The sequence below is a fragment of the Mytilus galloprovincialis genome, chromosome 4 (assembly GCF_965363235.1).
Source record: "Mytilus galloprovincialis chromosome 4, xbMytGall1.hap1.1, whole genome shotgun sequence".
In the NCBI taxonomy this organism is placed as follows: domain Eukaryota; kingdom Metazoa; phylum Mollusca; class Bivalvia; order Mytilida; family Mytilidae; genus Mytilus; species Mytilus galloprovincialis.
The window spans coordinates 34,805,245-34,822,941 of record NC_134841.1 but is presented as its reverse complement, the minus strand read 5'-3'; the positions used below and the strand labels follow the sequence as shown (position 1 = coordinate 34,822,941).

The following is a 17,697-nucleotide window of genomic DNA, read 5'->3' as shown; positions in this document are numbered from 1 at the left end:
TTTAAGCACAATTTTTTTTAAACATTTTCTCATTGTTGAAGGACTTGTCTGTGAACTTGTATATGATGAACAGCAATCAAATAAAAGGGTTTCTTTGTTGTAGATCAAGTAAATTTGACATTTTCCCTCTTATTCTTCAATTTTTCCTGCTTCTTAATAACAGGGACATTAGAAAGAACCAATCGAGCATATCTTTAGTTTGGCTGCATCATTTTTTTTATGTGGACTGCTTCCCAAAAATGAAACCAGATAATCTCAAGAAAACTTCAGCATGACATCTCAAAGTCCCCTTCTACAGGCATAGGCAGTAAGCCTGTAGCTGTCGTAGGTCGCTAGCGAACATCCCAGCCGCCCGTCCTCGCGAATCTGCGACGTAGGCCATCTCAACATCCATGACTGTCGTCCCATTTGGAGGTAACCAGCTACTTCGAGGAAACGCCACAAACAGCAAAATCACTTAATCCTACTTACATTGCCTATATTTCTTCAAGTCTTTCACTTTGGACTGCTTCTTCTGTCCTCTTTGGTAGAATTGGAAATAAAAGAAAGTCATTATTATTCAGATTAATGTACACAAATCAAAACATTTTTAAGCACAATTTTTTTTAAACATTTTCTCATTGTTGAAGGACTTGTCTGTGAACTTGTATATGATGAACAGCAATCAAATAAAAGGGTTTCTTTGTTGTAGACCAAGTAAATTTGACATTTTCCCTCTCTTATTCTTCAATTTTTCCTGCTTCTTAATAACAGGGACATTGGAAAGAACCAATCGAGCATATCTTTAGTTTGGCTGCATCATTTTTATACGACCGCAAAATTTGAAAATATTGCTATCACGTTGGTGTCGGCGTCGTCGTCGTCGTCCAAATACTTTTAGTTTTCGCACTCTAACTTTAGTAAAAGTGAATAGAAATCTATGAAATTTTAACACAAGGTTTATGACCACAAAAGGAAGGTTGGGATTGATTTTGGGAGTGTTGGTCCCAACATTTTAGTAATTAGGGGCCAAAAAGGGCCCAAATAAGCATTTTCTTGGTTTTCGCACTATAACTTTAGTTTAAGTTAATAGAAATCTATGAAATTTTGACACAAGGTTTATGACTACAAAAGAAAGGTTGGGATTGATTTTGGGAGTTTTGGTCACAACAGTTTATGAATTAAGGGCCAAAAAGGGGCCCAAATAAGCATTATTTTTGGTTTTTGCACCATAACTTTAGTATAAGTAAATAGAAATCTATGAAATTTAAACACAAGGTTTATGACCATAAAAGGAAGGTTGGGTTTGATTTTGGGAGTTTTGGTCCTAACAGTTTAGGAATAAGGGGCCCAAAGGGTCCAAAATTGAACTTTGTGTGATTTCATCAAAAATTGAATAATTGGGGTTCTTTGATATGCCGAATCTGACTATGTATGTAGATTCTTAATTTTTGGTCCCGTTTTCAAATTGATCTACATTAAGGTCCAAAGGGTCCATAATTAAACTTAGTTTGATTTTAACAAAAATTGAATCCTTGGGGTTCTTTGATATGCTGAATTTAAAAATGTACTTAGATTTTTAATTATTGGCCTAGTTTTCAAGTTGGTCCAAATGGGGGTCCAAAATTAAACTTTGTTTGATTTCATCAAAAATTGAATAAATGGGTTCTTTGATATGCCAAATCTAACTGTGTATGTAGATTCTTAATTTTTGGTCCAGTTTTCAAATTGGTCTATATTAAGGTCCAAAGGGTCCAAAATTAAACTAAGTTTGATTTTAAAAAAATTAAATTCTTGGGCTTATTTGATATGCTTTATCTAAATATGTACTTTGATTTTTGATTATGGGCCCAGTTTTCAAGTTGGTCCAAATCAGGATTCCATATCAAGTATTGTGCAATAGCAAGAAATTTTCAATTGCACAGTATTGCACAATAGCAAGAAATATCTAATTGCACAATATTGTGCAATAGCAATTAATTTTCAATTGGAGTTATCTTTCTTTGTATAGAATAGTAGTTGATAATATATGTTGGAAATTTGCCAGACATGACTATGATGTCATTTTCTATTTTTATTTGCCAATAACTTTATGTAAATAACTTCATTGGAAATTTGCCAATATAAAATGTTGCTGATGAAGCTTTTTTTCCTTATCTTATCTAAAATGTTTTTAGATAATGTATGTTGGACATTTGCCAGACATGACTATGATGTCATTTTCTATTTTTATTTGCCAATAACTTTATGTAAATAACTTCATTGGAAATTTGCCAATATAAAATGTTGCTGATGAAGTTTTTTTTATTGTTTTATACAATAAACAATGCATATTCACTTTTACTACCAACCAATCTTTACCATTCAGTGATAACAAGCACTTTATTTTACATTTTAATATTTTATGATGTATTTAAAAGAGTAGTTATTGTTGCAAACTCCATTAGAAATTTGAATTGATATCAGTTTTGGAAAAAGGGAAACGGGGATGTGAAAAAAAAGGGGGGGGGGGGTTTAAATTTTTCTCATTTCAGATTTCATAAATAAAAAGAAAATTTCTTCAAACATTTTTTTGAGAGGATTAATATTCAACAGCATAGTAAATTGCTCAAAGGCAAAAAAAACTTTTAAGTTCATTAGACCACATTCATTCTGTGTCAGAAACCTATGCTGTGTCAACTATTTAATTTTAGATTTAAAAAGTTTGAAGAAGAAATCTTTAATTGATTCGTAAAATCTTGACATTTGTTTTGTGTAAAAAAAAACCATGTAATGTTAAAAATTTGATCACAATCCAAATTCAGAGCTGTATCACGCTTGAATGTTTTGTCCATACTTGCCCCAACTGTTCAGGGTTCGACCTCTGCGGTCGTATAAAGCTGTGCCCTGCGGAGCACCTGGTTCCATGTGGACTGCTTCCCAAAAATGAAACCAGATAATCTCCAGAAAACTTCAGCATGACATCTCAAAGTCCCCTTCTACAGGCATAGGCAGTAAACCTGTAGCTGTCGTAGGTCGCTAGCGAACATCCCAGCCGCCCGTCCTCGCGAATCTGCGACGTAGGCCATCTCAACATCCATGACTGTCGTCCCATTTGGAGGTAACCAGCTACTTCGAGGAAACGCCACAAACAGCAAAATCACTTAATCCTACTTACATTGCCTATATTTCTTCAAGTCTTTCACTTTGGGCTGCTTCTCCTGTCCTCTTTGGTAGAATTGGAAATAAAAGAAAGTCATTATTAGTCCGATTAATGAACACAAACCAAAACATTTTTATAAACAATTTTTTTGATACATTTTCTCATTGTTGAAGGACTTGTCTGTCAACTTGAATATGAAGAACAGCAATAAAATAAAAGGGTTTCTTTTGTAAGAATGTTTTTTTGTGGATTGAATCGGTCAATTACTATCAAATATCAAATGTATATCATTTCAAAATTACATAAAAAGATCCCTTTGAATAATGCACACCATATCCTGAAAAAAAAAGATACCACTGAACTATCCATAGAACAAAAGCAAGAAACAGACAATAAAACCTGACCAATCAGAACTAGCTCAGAAAACAACTGTTAATTGTTAGAAAAGTCTTTGCACTTGAAGCACAAATTATGTATTTCTGAAATGATCATTTGATATTTGTTCTGTCAATATCAAATTGTTTTCAAATTAAGATTAATTTAATATTCTGTTACAAAATTTGACTATTAAGGTGGTACATCTGACCTTCAAAACAGCGGTACTCCAAAAATAAACCCTGGTTTTCTGGAAATCTTTAATTAGTGTACTAAAGAGCGCATTAATTCCAAAATTTTTAATGCAAACTGACAGACAAGTGAATTTTAGCTCAAAATGGTCGAAATATATTTCTCTTTCACCAAAAGTTTCATTTCTGCAAATTTGTTGGTTAAATTAAGTAAACAATGACATCAAAAGCACTATTTTGTGTTACAGTAGGCCTACTTTTACATACGTTCAAAATTTGAGGGAGTAATTGGTGGTCTGACACCTACATAACACTTAGAGATAACTCTGTAAGAAACAGCTGAACATTTTTATACACAATTTGTTTTAAACATTTTCTCATTGTTGAAGGACTTGTCAGTGAACTTGTATATGAAGAACAGCAATAAAATAAAAGGGTTTCTTTGTTGTAGACCAAGTAAATTTGACATTTTCCCTCTCTTATTCTTCAATTTTTCCTGCTTCTTAACAACAGGGACATTAGAAAGAACCAATCGAGCATATCTTTAGTTTGGCTGCATCATTTTTCCATGTGGACTGCTTCCAAAAAATGAAACCAGATAATCTCCAGAAAACTTCAGCATGACATCTCAAAGTCCCCTTCTACAGGCATAGGCAGTAAGCCTGTAGCTGTCGTAGGTCGCTAGCGAACATCCCAGCCGCCCGTCCTCGCGAATCTGCGACGTAGGCCATCTCAACATCCATGACTGTCGTCCCATTTGTAGGTAACCAGCTACTTCGAGGAAACACCACAAACAGCAAAATCACTTAATCCTACTTACATTGCCTATATTTCTTCAAGTCTTTCACTTTGGACTGCTTCTTCTGTCCTCTTTGGTAGAATTGGAAATAAAAGAAAGTCATTATTATTCAGATTAATGTACACAAATCAAAACATTTTTTAAGCACAATTTTATTTAAACATTTTCTCATTGTTGAAGGACTTGTCTGTGAACTTGTATATGATGAACAGCAATCAAATAAAAGGGTTTCTTTGTTGTAGACCAAGTAAATTTGACATTTTCCCTCTCTTATTCTTCAATTTTTCCTGCTTCTTAATAACAGGGACATTAGAAAGAACCAATCGAGCATATCTTTAGTTTGGCTGCATCATTTTTCCATGTGGACTGCTTCCCAAAAATGAAACCAGATAATCTCCAGAAAACTTCAGCATGACATCTCAAAGTCCCCTTCTACAGGCATAGGCAGTAAACCTGTAGCTGTCGTAGGTCGCTAGCGAACATCCCAGCCGCCCGTCCTCGCGAATCTGCGACGTAGGCCATCTCAACATCCATGACTGTCGTCCCATTTGGAGGTAACCAGCTACTTCGAGGAAACGCCACAAACAGCAAAATCACTTAATCCTACTTACATTGCCTATATTTCTTCAAGTCTTTCACTTTGGGCTGCTTCTCCTGTCCTCTTTGGTAGAATTGGAAATAAAAGAAAGTCATTATTAGTCAGATTAATGAACACAAACCAAAACATTTTTATAAACAATTTTTTTGATACATTTTCTCATTGTTGAAGGACTTGTCTGTCAACTTGAATATGAAGAACAGCAATAAAATAAAAGGGTTTCTTTTGTAAGAATGTTTTTTTGTGGATTGAATCGGTCAATTACTATCAAATATCAAATGTATATCATTTCAAAATTACATAAAAAGATCCCTTTGAATAATGCACACCATATCCTGAAAAAAAAAAGATACCACTGAACTATCCATAGAACAAAAGCAAGAAACAGACAATAAAACCTGACCAATCAGAACTAGCTCAGAAAACAACTGTTAATTGTTAGAAAAGTCTTTGCACTTGAAGCACAAATTATGTATTTCTGAAATGATCATTTGATATTTGTTCTGTCAATATCAAATTGTTTTCAAATTAAGATTAATTTAATATTCTGTTACAAAATTTGACTATTAAGGTGGTACATCTGACCTTCAAAACAGCGGTACTCCAAAAATAAACCCTGGTTTTCTGGAAATCTTTAATTAGTGTACTAAAAAGCGCATTAATTCCAAATTTTTTAATGCAAACTGACAGACAAGTGAATTTTAGCTCAAAATGGTCGAAATATATTTCTCTTTCACCAAAAGTTTCATTTCTGCAAATTTGTTGGTTAAATTAAGTAAACAATGACATCAAAAGCACTATTTTGTGTTACAGTAGGCCTACTTTTACATACGTTCAAAATTTGAGGGAGTAATTGGTGGTCTGACACCTACATAACACTTAGAGATAACTCTGTAAGAAACCGCTGAACATTTTTATACACAATTTGTTTTAAACATTTTCTCATTGTTGAAGGACTTGTCAGTGAACTTGTATATGAAGAACAGCAATAAAATAAAAGGGTTTCTTTGTTGTAGACCAAGTAAATTTGACATTTTCCGTCTCTTATTCTTCAATTTTTCCTGCTTCTTAATAACAGGGACATTAGAAAGAACCAATCGAGCATATCTTTAGTTTGGCTGCATCATTTTTCCATGTGGACTGCTTCCCAAAAATGAAACCAGATAATCTCCAGAAAACTTCAGCATGACATCTCAAAGTCCCCTTCTACAGGCATAGGCAGTAAACCTGTAGCTGTCGTAGGTCGCTAGCGAACATCCCAGCCGCCCGTCCTCGCGAATCTGCGACGTAGGCCATCTCAACATCCATGACTGTCGTCCCATTTGGAGGTAACCAGCTACTTCGAGGAAACACCACAAACAGCAAAATCACTTAATCCTACTTACATTGCCTATATTTCTTCAAGTCTTTCACTTTGGACTGCTTCTTCTGTCCTCTTTGGTAGAATTGGAAATAAAAGAAAGTCATTATTATTCAGATTAATGTACACAAATCAAAACATTTTTAAGCACAATTTTTTTTAAACATTTTCTCTTGTTGAAGGACTTGTCTGTGAACTTGTATATGATGAACAGCAATCAAATAAAAGGGTTTCTTTGTTGTAGACCAAGTAAATTTGACATTTTCCCTCTCTTATTCTTCAATTTTTCCTGCTTCTTAATAACAGGGACATTGGAAAGAACCAATCGAGCATATCTTTAGTTTGGCTGCATCATATTTCCATGTGGACTGCTTCCCAAAAATGAAACCAGATAATCTCCAGAAAACTTCAGCATGACATCTCAAAGTCCCCTTCTACAGGCATAGGCAGTAAACCTGTAGCTGTCGTAGGTCGCTAGCGAACATCCCAGCCGCCCGTCCTCGCGAATCTGCGACGTAGGCCATCTCAACATCCATGACTGTCGTCCCATTTGGAGGTAACCAGCTACTTCGAGGAAACGCCACAAACAGCAAAATCACTTAATCCTACTTACATTGCCTATATTTCTTCAAGTCTTTCACTTTGGGCTGCTTCTCCTGTCCTCTTTGGTAGAATTGGAAATAAAAGAAAGTCATTATTAGTCAGATTAATGAACACAAACCAAAACATTTTTATAAACAATTTTTTTGATACATTTTCTCATTGTTGAAGGACTTGTCTGTCAACTTGAATATGAAGAACAGCAATAAAATAAAAGGGTTTCTTTTGTAAGAATGTTTTTTTGTGGATTGAATCGGTCAATTACTATCAAATATCAAATGTATATCATTTCAAAATTACATAAAAAGATCCCTTTGAATAATGCACACCATATCCTGAAAAAAAAAAGATACCACTGAACTATCCATAGAACAAAAGCAAGAAACAGACAATAAAACCTGACCAATCAGAACTAGCTCAGAAAACAACTGTTAATTGTTAGAAAAGTCTTTGCACTTGAAGCACAAATTATGTATTTCTGAAATGATCATTTGATATTTGTTCTGTCAATATCAAATTGTTTTCAAATTAAGATTAATTTAATATTCTGTTACAAAATTTGACTATTAAGGTGGTACATCTGACCTTCAAAACAGCGGTACTCCAAAAATAAACCCTGGTTTTCTGGAAATCTTTAATTAGTGTACTAAAGAGCGCATTAATTCCAAATTTTTTAATGCAAACTGACAGACAAGTGAATTTTAGCTCAAAATGGTCGAAATATATTTCTCTTTCACCAAAAGTTTCATTTCTGCAAATTTGTTGGTTAAATTAAGTAAACAATGACATCAAAAGCACTATTTTGTGTTACAGTAGGCCTACTTTTACATACGTTCAAAATTTGAGGGAGTAATTGGTGGTCTGACACCTACATAACACTTAGAGATAACTCTGTAAGAAACAGCTGAACATTTTTATACACAATTTGTTTTAAACATTTTCTCATTGTTGAAGGACTTGTCAGTGAACTTGTATATGAAGAACAGCAATAAAATAAAAGGGTTTCTTTGTTGTAGACCAAGTAAATTTGACATTTTCCCTCTCTTATTCTTCAATTTTTCCTGCTTCTTAACAACAGGGACATTAGAAAGAACCAATCGAGCATATCTTTAGTTTGGCTGCATCATATTTCCATGTGGACTGCTTCCCAAAAATGAAACCAGATAATCTCCAGAAAACTTCAGCATGACATCTCAAAGTCCCCTTCTACAGGCATAGGCAGTAAACCTGTAGCTGTCGTAGGTCGCTAGCGAACATCCCAGCCGCCCGTCCTCGCGAATCTGCGACGTAGGCCATCTCAACATCCATGACTGTCGTCCCATTTGGAGGTAACCAGCTACTTCGAGGAAACGCCACAAACAGCAAAATCACTTAATCCTACTTACATTGCCTATATTTCTTCAAGTCTTTCACTTTGGGCTGCTTCTCCTGTCCTCTTTGGTAGAATTGGAAATAAAAGAAAGTCATTATTAGTCAGATTAATGAACACAAACCAAAACATTTTTATAAACAATTTTTTTGATACATTTTCTCATTGTTGAAGGACTTGTCTGTCAACTTGAATATGAAGAACAGCAATAAAATGAAAGGGTTTCTTTTATAAGAATGTTTTTTTGTGGATTGAATCGGTCAATTACTATCAAATATCAAATGTATATCATTTCAAAATTACATAAAAAGATCCCTTTGAATAATGCACACCATATCCTGAAAAAAAAAGATACCACTGAACTATTCATAGAACAAAAGCAAGAAACAGACAATAAAACCTGACCAATCAGAACTAGCTCAGAAAACAACTGTTAATTGTTAGAAAAGTCTTTGCACTTGAAGCACAAATTATGTATTTCTGAAATGATCATTTGATATTTGTTCTGTCAATATCAAATTGTTTTCAAATTAAGATTAATTTAATATTCTGTTACAAAATTTTACTATTAAGGTGGTACATCTGACCTTCAAAACAGCGGTACTCCAAAAATAAACCCTGGTTTTCTGGAAATCTTAAATTAGTGTACTAAAAAGCGCATTAATTCCAAAATTTTTAATGCAAACTGACAGACAAGTGAATTTTAGCTCAAAATGGTCGAAATATATTTCTCTTTCACCAAAAGTTTCATTTCTGCAAATTTGTTGGTTAAATTAAGTAAACAATGACATCAAAAGCACTATTTTGTGTTACAGTAGGCCTACTTTTACATACGTTCAAAATTTGAGGGAGTAATTGGTGGTCTGACACCTACATAACACTTAGAGATAACTCTGTAAGAAACAGCTGAACATTTTTATACACAATTTGTTTTAAACATTTTCTCATTGTTGAAGGACTTGTCTGTGAACTTGTATGTGAAGAACAGCAATAAAATAAAAGGGTTTCTTTGTTGTAGACCAAGTAAATTTGACATTTTCCCTCTCTTATTCTTCAATTTTTCCTCCTTCTTAATAACAGGGACATTAGAAAGAACTAATCGAGCATATCTTTAGTTTGGCTGCATCATTTTTCCATGTGGACTGCTTCCCAAAAATGAAACCAGATAATCTCCAGAAAACTTCAGCATGACATCTCAAAGTCCCCTTCTACAGGCATAGGCAGTAAGCCTGTAGCTGTCGTAGGTCGCTAGCGAACATCCCAGCCGCCCGTCCTCGCGAATCTGCGACGTAGGCCATCTCAACATCCATGACTGTCGTCCCATTTGGAGGTAACCAGCTACTTCGAGGAAACACCACAAACAGCAAACTCACTTAATCCTACTTACATTGCCTATATTTCTTCAAGTCTTTCACTTTGGGCTGCTTCTTCTGTCCTCTTTGGTAGAATTGGAAATAAAAGAAAGTCATTATTATTCAGATTAATGTACACAAATCAAAACATTTTTAAGCACAATTTTTTTTAAACATTTTCTCATTGTTGAAGGACTTGTCTGTGAACTTGTATATGATGAACAGCAATCAAATAAAAGGGTTTCTTTGTTGTAGACCAAGTAAATTTGACATTTTCCCTCTCTTATTCTTCAATTTTTCCTGCTTCTTAATAACAGGGACATTGGAAAGAACCAATCAAGCATATCTTTAGTTTGGCTGCATCATTTTTCCATGTGGACTGCTTCCCAAAAATGAAACCAGATAATCTCCAGAAAACTTCAGCATGACATCTCAAAGTCCCCTTCTACAGGCATAGGCAGTAAACCTGTAGCTGTCGTAGGTCGCTAAAGAACATCCCAGCCGCCCGTCCTCGCGAGTCTGCGACGTAGGCCATCTCAACATCCATGACTGTCGTCCCATTTGGAGGTAACCAGCTACTTCGAGGAAACGCCACAAACAGCAAAATCACTTAATCCTACTTACATTGCCTATATTTCTTCAAGTCTGTCACTTTGGGCTGCTTCTTCTGTCCTCTTTGGTAGAATTGGAAATAAAAGAAAGTCATTATTATTCAGATTAATGTACACAAATCAAAACATTTTTAAGCACAATTTTTTTTAAACATTTTCTCATTGTTAAAGGACTTGTCTGTAAACTTGTATATGATGAACAGCAATCAAGTAAAAGGGTTTCTTTGTTGTAGACCAAGTAAGTTTGACATTATGAATTTTCCATGTCTTTTTATTTTATTTTTCCTTCGTCCTCCTTGATAGAATTGGAAACTAAAACATGTTCACTTAGCAAAAAAGACAATAGACCATGACTAAAAAGGCAGAGCCAAATAATCGCTGTGAAAACGATTCAAAAAAGCTTATACAACTGCATACCAAATTTAATTGACTGACCACTTGTTGTTCCCAATAGTTCCCAATAAACTGACCTAATCACAAACAAATCCATGTAAAATAAGGAAAAGCTTCAAAGTCAATAGACCATGATTGAGGGGGCAGGGTCTTATAATCTCTATGGAAATGAGATGTGCCAATACTAATAGGACTAAAATAAAGGACTGCATACCAAATATGATTGATCTACAACTTGTAGTTCACCACATTAACTAGATCTAATCACAAATTTTAAAATACATTGCTGCCGCTGTGGTGGATGACAGAAACAGCATACCTTTGTCTCACTTTTAGACCCTGTCAAGTGAGACAATAATATATATATGCAACCATACACATGAAAAATACATCTTGAAATAAGAAGTTCTCTTTAACAAACCTTAACACAAACTAATACATAAACTAAGCAAAATTTCAAAGTCAATAAACCATAACTGAGAAGACGGGCGGAGCAAAATAATCTCCATGGTAATGAGATGTGCCAATACTTATACAACTACATACCAAATATCTTTGACTACCAAACACATAAAAATATACTAAATGATATAGATCAACCTTACTGCCGAATAGACATATAGATCTTCACCTAATGATCATTTCTACCTTTTGTCAGATTTACTCTACATGCTTTTCAGAGACATAAGCCATAAACTGCATTTTACCCCTATGTTCTATTTTGAGCCATGGCAGCCATCTGGTTGATGGCAGGCGGGTCATCAGATACATTTTTTAAACTAGACACCATAAGGATGATTTAGGCCAGGTTTAGTTTTTTTTGGCCCAGTAGTTTCAGAGGAGAAGATTTATGTAAAAGTTAAAGGACAACGATGACGGACGCCAAATGCATGAGATGAGCTTGGCGAACTAAAAATAAATTGATCAACCAATTTTTTATTTCTTTGAAGCAACTTTACTCTGAAATGAAATATAAATATATATACAACCATGCATACACATGAAAATATATAAAACAAGAATTAGTCATTAGTAGGCCCCACTAGCACTGTCATTGTCTATTTCAGTGGACTGAAAAAAAATTGGGGTGAAAACTCTTGAGTTGGCATTAAAATTAGAAAGATGATATTATATGTATTAAGTACATGGCATGAACAACATAATTAAATTTCAAATGCATTTGACGTTCTAGAAAATGATACACTTTTCAAGACTTTGCTATTCATTTTTTTCCATACCTGCAGAAGATGCCAAACAATCTAAGTTGGGAAAGAGGTTTGATAAATTTAAACTGTGTAACTGGGTGGACCATATCAAATGAAACTCGTGTGTTTGTCTACTTTGTTATCTTCTACAGATTGGAAAAAAATGCACATTAAAATCCAGGTATTACATATATTAAGTATTTTGTTTTCTGAAAAATTTACATATGCATATAACATCAAAACAATGAATTTTTAACCAGTAACCAGTAGCGGATCCAGAACTTTTCAAAAGAGGGGGCCCGCTGACTGACCTAAGGGGGCCACGCTCGAGTCGTGCTTCAGTGATTCCCTATATAATCCACCAAATTGTTCCCACGAAAAGGGGGGGGGGCGCCCCTGGATCCACCTATGGTAACTGACCATGCTATGTTCACAGAATGTTTGTTTATTAAATAAAATTTGCTGCAGTCTTTAGGTAGTACAAATTGCCATTTGTATTGCTCAGTTGATTATAAAAATAATGAATTATTCTACAAATTAATAGAGTGAACTGATTTTATTTCTTCGTTATAATTATTTACACTTGTCGATTTAAATACACTTTTAATACCATTTACATGTATACCGGTCTACTCGATTCCCATATTAATTTAGCTCATTTAAATATGTCAACTTAAATTTTCGCATATTTGATCATTTAACTTTCATTGGCAGGAGTTATGACTTAAGATGAATATCTGGACTGGTAACAATAAGACATAATCTAGCCATTAACAAGAGGTATATCATATGAATATCTTTATTTACTCGTTCTCGTCATTCGAATCAAGCTAAGCATTCATTATATTATCGGTTAACATTAAATTACACAGTGGCAGGGCCATTTTGTGTCATTAAAGAAACAATAAGACTGACCTGACTGATAACATAATGAATTTCCAAACACAAAGCGATCAAGTTATTAAGTAGGTAGGTGTTAATTTTCTAGCAGTTCCAGTGTTAGGTCATGACTTCCGGCCTCCACATAATTTCCCGCCAAATACATCAACCAATTAACCGAAAGCGGCTTAATGAACCGTGAATATAAACTGGACCCCTGTTGTGTTCACTTATCGGACGCTATAGATGGAATGGCGGACCAGTTTACCGTGAATAGGGATATGCGTACGGTGAATATGGTCTTGAACATATATATGGCAAATTTGTAAATGTAAAACATATATTTATTGATCATAATTTTCAATTATATATTTTTTTTATATTTTGGCAGTGGCTTATTTGCCGGTGAAACAGTAATTATGATCTGATTATAATATCTCGATTAAAAGCGAGCTATAAATAGCTATACCATAATTCATGGAGTTTTTTCTTAAGATTTCCAAATTGATGAAACAAAATATTCTGTTCGAGTACAGGACAAAAAATATTCTGAATCCAGATTCCACCCATACCTTATAGTGTTAAATTTAAAAAAAAAATTGATTGATATCGTTGAAAAATTAAATAAAATTGTTTGCGCTTCACTGACTTAAGCAAAAACCATGACCCTCCTTGAAGTTAAATTGTTGCTCCCTGACGAGTCTACAGTTTATTTTTAAATTATATTTAATATCGCTATGCAAATTTTATCAATGTCAATTTTTGTAGAGTCTTACATGAAGAACTACATGTACCCCTCAGCAAGGACATCAGATATTGAAGAATTGATTGGGGAAACCCTAAAACATACACCCCAAAACCAGGCGGAACACGCTATAAGGTAAGAATACCCTTATTTCCCCCGTATAGTGCAACCTATATTGGAATATTTCCCAAAATTATTATTGTTTGTATTCTATGTTGTTGTTTTTTTTTTAATTCAGTACGAAATTGTTATCAGTAGAGATATGCATTTGTAACTAGCATTGTGAAGATCAAGATACTCTTTTGGGACAATAAAGGGTAACATTAAATTTAACTGAATATATAATTATGTGGTTTATGTATTTTTCAAGGAGATTTGGAAAGCCACGTCTTACACACAGCTACATAGATCTAGTATTTATTTGCATTAATGTTTGACCTAGAATAATTACAATTTAACTTTTTGTACAAATAAGTTTTTGTATTGTCATTGCAGGAACCAACTGTAAGAGGGTAATTGCAACAGCTCCGGAAATACCACCACCAGGGACCCAGGAGAACATTTAAAATAAACAAAGTTAACGATCAATTCTTCACTTTTTGATATACAGATATAGGAAGATGTGGTGTGAGTGCCAATGAGACAACTCTCCATCCAAATAACAATTTAAAAAAAAGTAAACCATTATAGGTCAATGTACGGCCTTCAACACGGAGCCTTGGCTCACACCGAACAACAAGCTATAAAGGGCCCCAAAATTACTAGTGTAAAACCATTCAAACGGGAAAACCAACGGTCTAATCTATATAAAATTAAGAAAAACGAGAAACGAGAAACGCGTATAAATTACATAAACAAACGACAACTACTGTACATCAGATTCCTGACTTAGGACAGTTGCAAACATTTGCAGGCATTATATTTACTTTTCATAAACCTTTTTTTATAACTTTCATGGGTGGGTATTTAGCTAGCCAGATATTATATTCAGAACGTGAACGTGCTTAATGAGAAATGTATACTACGATGAAATAAATTAAATATAAAAAAAAGAAGATGTGGTACTATGATTGCCAACGAGACGCTCCACAAGAGACCAAACGAAACATAAAGTAACATATATGATAAATGCATATTATTTTTACAAGCACTATCAAGAACTGCATACGAATAGACAGCCACTCAGCTATAAATGGCCCTAGGATTCACTTCTGTTATATCACAATTCCTTGTAAAAATTTTAAATAGTATGTTTTTGAGACCCATCTAATTAAGTATGCGAATCGAAACAAATTTTTAGTAAAAATAACATAGCTTGACCGATGAAGGCATAACTTGAAATCATATATTCACAGTCTACTTCTTTCCTGATGTTGGGTGAAATGTCAATCTATACCTCAATGTACTATCCTATATAGTTACAGGTCACTGAACGGTGGCGTTAAGCAATGAGCAAACATGACAAACTTTAACATATATAAAAAGGGGGGAGAGTTGATTAGTGACAAAACGGAAAACAGATGTACTGTAACAATTAAACAACAAGCAGCCATTCGGACTTGTGATATGCATACAAATTATTTGGTATGGTTTTATATGTTTGAGCGCTCAACCTCTCTCTAACTTTGAAAAATGGTGAATCCAACAAAGCGCCAGTAAAAAAAGTATATAAACATTTTGAAGCAATCATTCTTAAAAATATTGTATTGATTCTCACTCTTGTTGTCACTGACGGATCTAGAAATTTTTATAAAAGGTTCGGGGGGGGGGGAGGGGGCATTGACTGCCATACGAGAGGGTCCGCTCCAGTCAAACTTCACTGATTCCCTATATACTCAACCAAAATTTTCACACAAATGGGGGTGGCTGGATTCGCCTATGGTTTTTGATGGGCAAGTAAGATCGTTTTATATGAGTCGAGAAGAAATGTGTGTCCTATGACTTCCCCCTCACTTAAAACAAAAGAAGAATAAATGAATGGTTGGTGGATACAAATATGTTTTTTATGTTATTAAAAAATGAGACCAATGAACCTATTAGTATACTATTTGCAAAACGTATATTAGGCGTGTATGATTTGTCAATACTTCTAATTGTTTAAGGTCATTACATGTGCATTACAATAGTGTTAGTAGTGATAGGCGGGTCCAGGATTTTAGGTTAGGGGGCACAAACTTAAATTATCGGCGAGCGGAGCGAGGCGAAAATGATTTTTGATCGAAATGATCTCCTCATATACTTTAATAAGCTTAGGACAACCCATGTTTTGTAAATTTTAGGGGGAGGCATGCATGCTACCGCCTGAATCGACCCCTGATTGAGATATTGATTAACCGGTATATATACTTAACATACAATAATAAAATTCACAGACATGTCTTTAAATTTCATGCAGGACTTCTGATCCAACCATGTAGTATGGCATGTAATTGAGATATGGTTTTGGTCGATGGATGTTCATGAAGGACCTGAAGTACAAAGTATATCATTGGATTTAGCTCTTTGTCTAAGTGTATTTTTAAAGTACTTTGCTTTGAGCTCAGTTCATTGTTATGCAATTCATTCTTTGTGAAATAAAGATTTGACAGACAACTCTCGTGTACAAGGAATTATCGAAGTAGTATCCATTATATGTAGAATGTAAGCAATAGGGAGATAATAGCATTTTATTTAGATTTTAATCAAACATTTTTGTTCATTAGCCAAATTAAAAAAAACACAAAGGAGTAGGTCCGGTAAGGACCGATTTTGGCCTCAAATTTCAGGTTCATCTGACGAAAGATTTTGACCACTTTTTAAACACTTAAGTGTCTATTTTATTTGAATTAATTAGTTTATGTGAAAGATTTTAACAGATTTAGTCATTAAAAAACGATCCGATTCAAGCTCAAATATGAAAAATCTACCTAATATGCCGAAAAATGTCACTTTTCAGATGGTTTTTGGTAAAAATGAAAGTGGCCGCATCCGTGTTCATCCTCAACCTTTATATATGTTATGTATTATCATAAAATACAACTTACATTTCAGTATTAAGGATGAACACGAATGCAGCCATTTTCGTTTTACACGAAAACCGTCTAAAATTTAACTAAAATGCAAAAATTATGAGGATTTCAGTAATTTAGCATGACTTAATGGTGCTAGTACCGGATATATGTGCATTGTATTGTCAAAAACAGCCCATATTTATGTAACTGAAGCATTCTACTGTCCAATAAATAAATAAATAAAGGTTTACATTTTAACAATTTTAACTGCTATATTTGGGGCCAAAAAAGGGTATTACTGAACCTACTCCTTTACCAAAAACGCTAATCTTGCTTCTAGCAATATAATCGGCTAGATTAAAATGCTACACTTTTTATACATCTATACTGCCTTCATATACATCAATGACACCTAAGTCCTAAGTGTAAATGGTCAGTCCGTATGTTAAAAAAAAGACCAAAATTTATAAGGCCTATTTGTCCTAATTGAATTCTAAAACTATGTTTCATTGAACATAATATGTTATTATGTTCAACATTTATCATTCGTTTGTTTATTTCTTAATTTTTGTTAATCAACAGCAATTTTTAATTACTATAATACACTTTCATACCACAACAAAACTGCCTTACTGTATTCACGGGTGTCATTCGGTTTAACGAGAGAAATAATCGTGAAAGAATATCTAACGCGGCGGTCAAGTATTGAGAGACGATCGTGAAAGTTCTGGTAACGGATCTTGAAAGTTCTGGTAACGGATCGGGAAAGACATTTAACCGAGAAGACATATGAAAGGTCAATACATATTCCAATTTAACTAATTACACCGACAAATTTACGACAAAATAAAACTGTCTGTCAAAATGGTTCAACATTATGATCAGTATGTGAGAATATCCAGTTTTAAAAGTACATAGTTATTACAAAACAACAAAAGGCAGATTGCTTCTCGAAATTTCCGGTGCTACTAAAAAGCGCCCGGGAGCACCCGATAGCGCCCGGGAAAAGAAAAAGCGCCCGGGGAAGAAAACAAAGCGCCCGTGGGAAGAAAATAAAAATATTTTATAACAATAAATGTTTTCCTGAATAAAAAAAAAATCATTGCTTG

At 34.1% G+C, this 17,697-nt stretch overlaps 1 long non-coding RNA gene across 1 annotated transcript; it reads right to left on the bottom strand.

The window, feature by feature from the left end:
• Positions 1-7,147: 7,147 nt before the first annotated feature.
• Positions 7,148-10,379, bottom strand: LOC143071975 (uncharacterized). Its single transcript, XR_012977006.1, has 2 exons — positions 9,801-10,379; positions 7,148-8,479 (listed from the first exon to the last, which is right to left on the bottom strand). It is a non-coding gene; the product is annotated as an uncharacterized LOC143071975 (long non-coding RNA).
• Between the last annotated feature and the right edge of the window lie 7,318 nt (positions 10,380-17,697).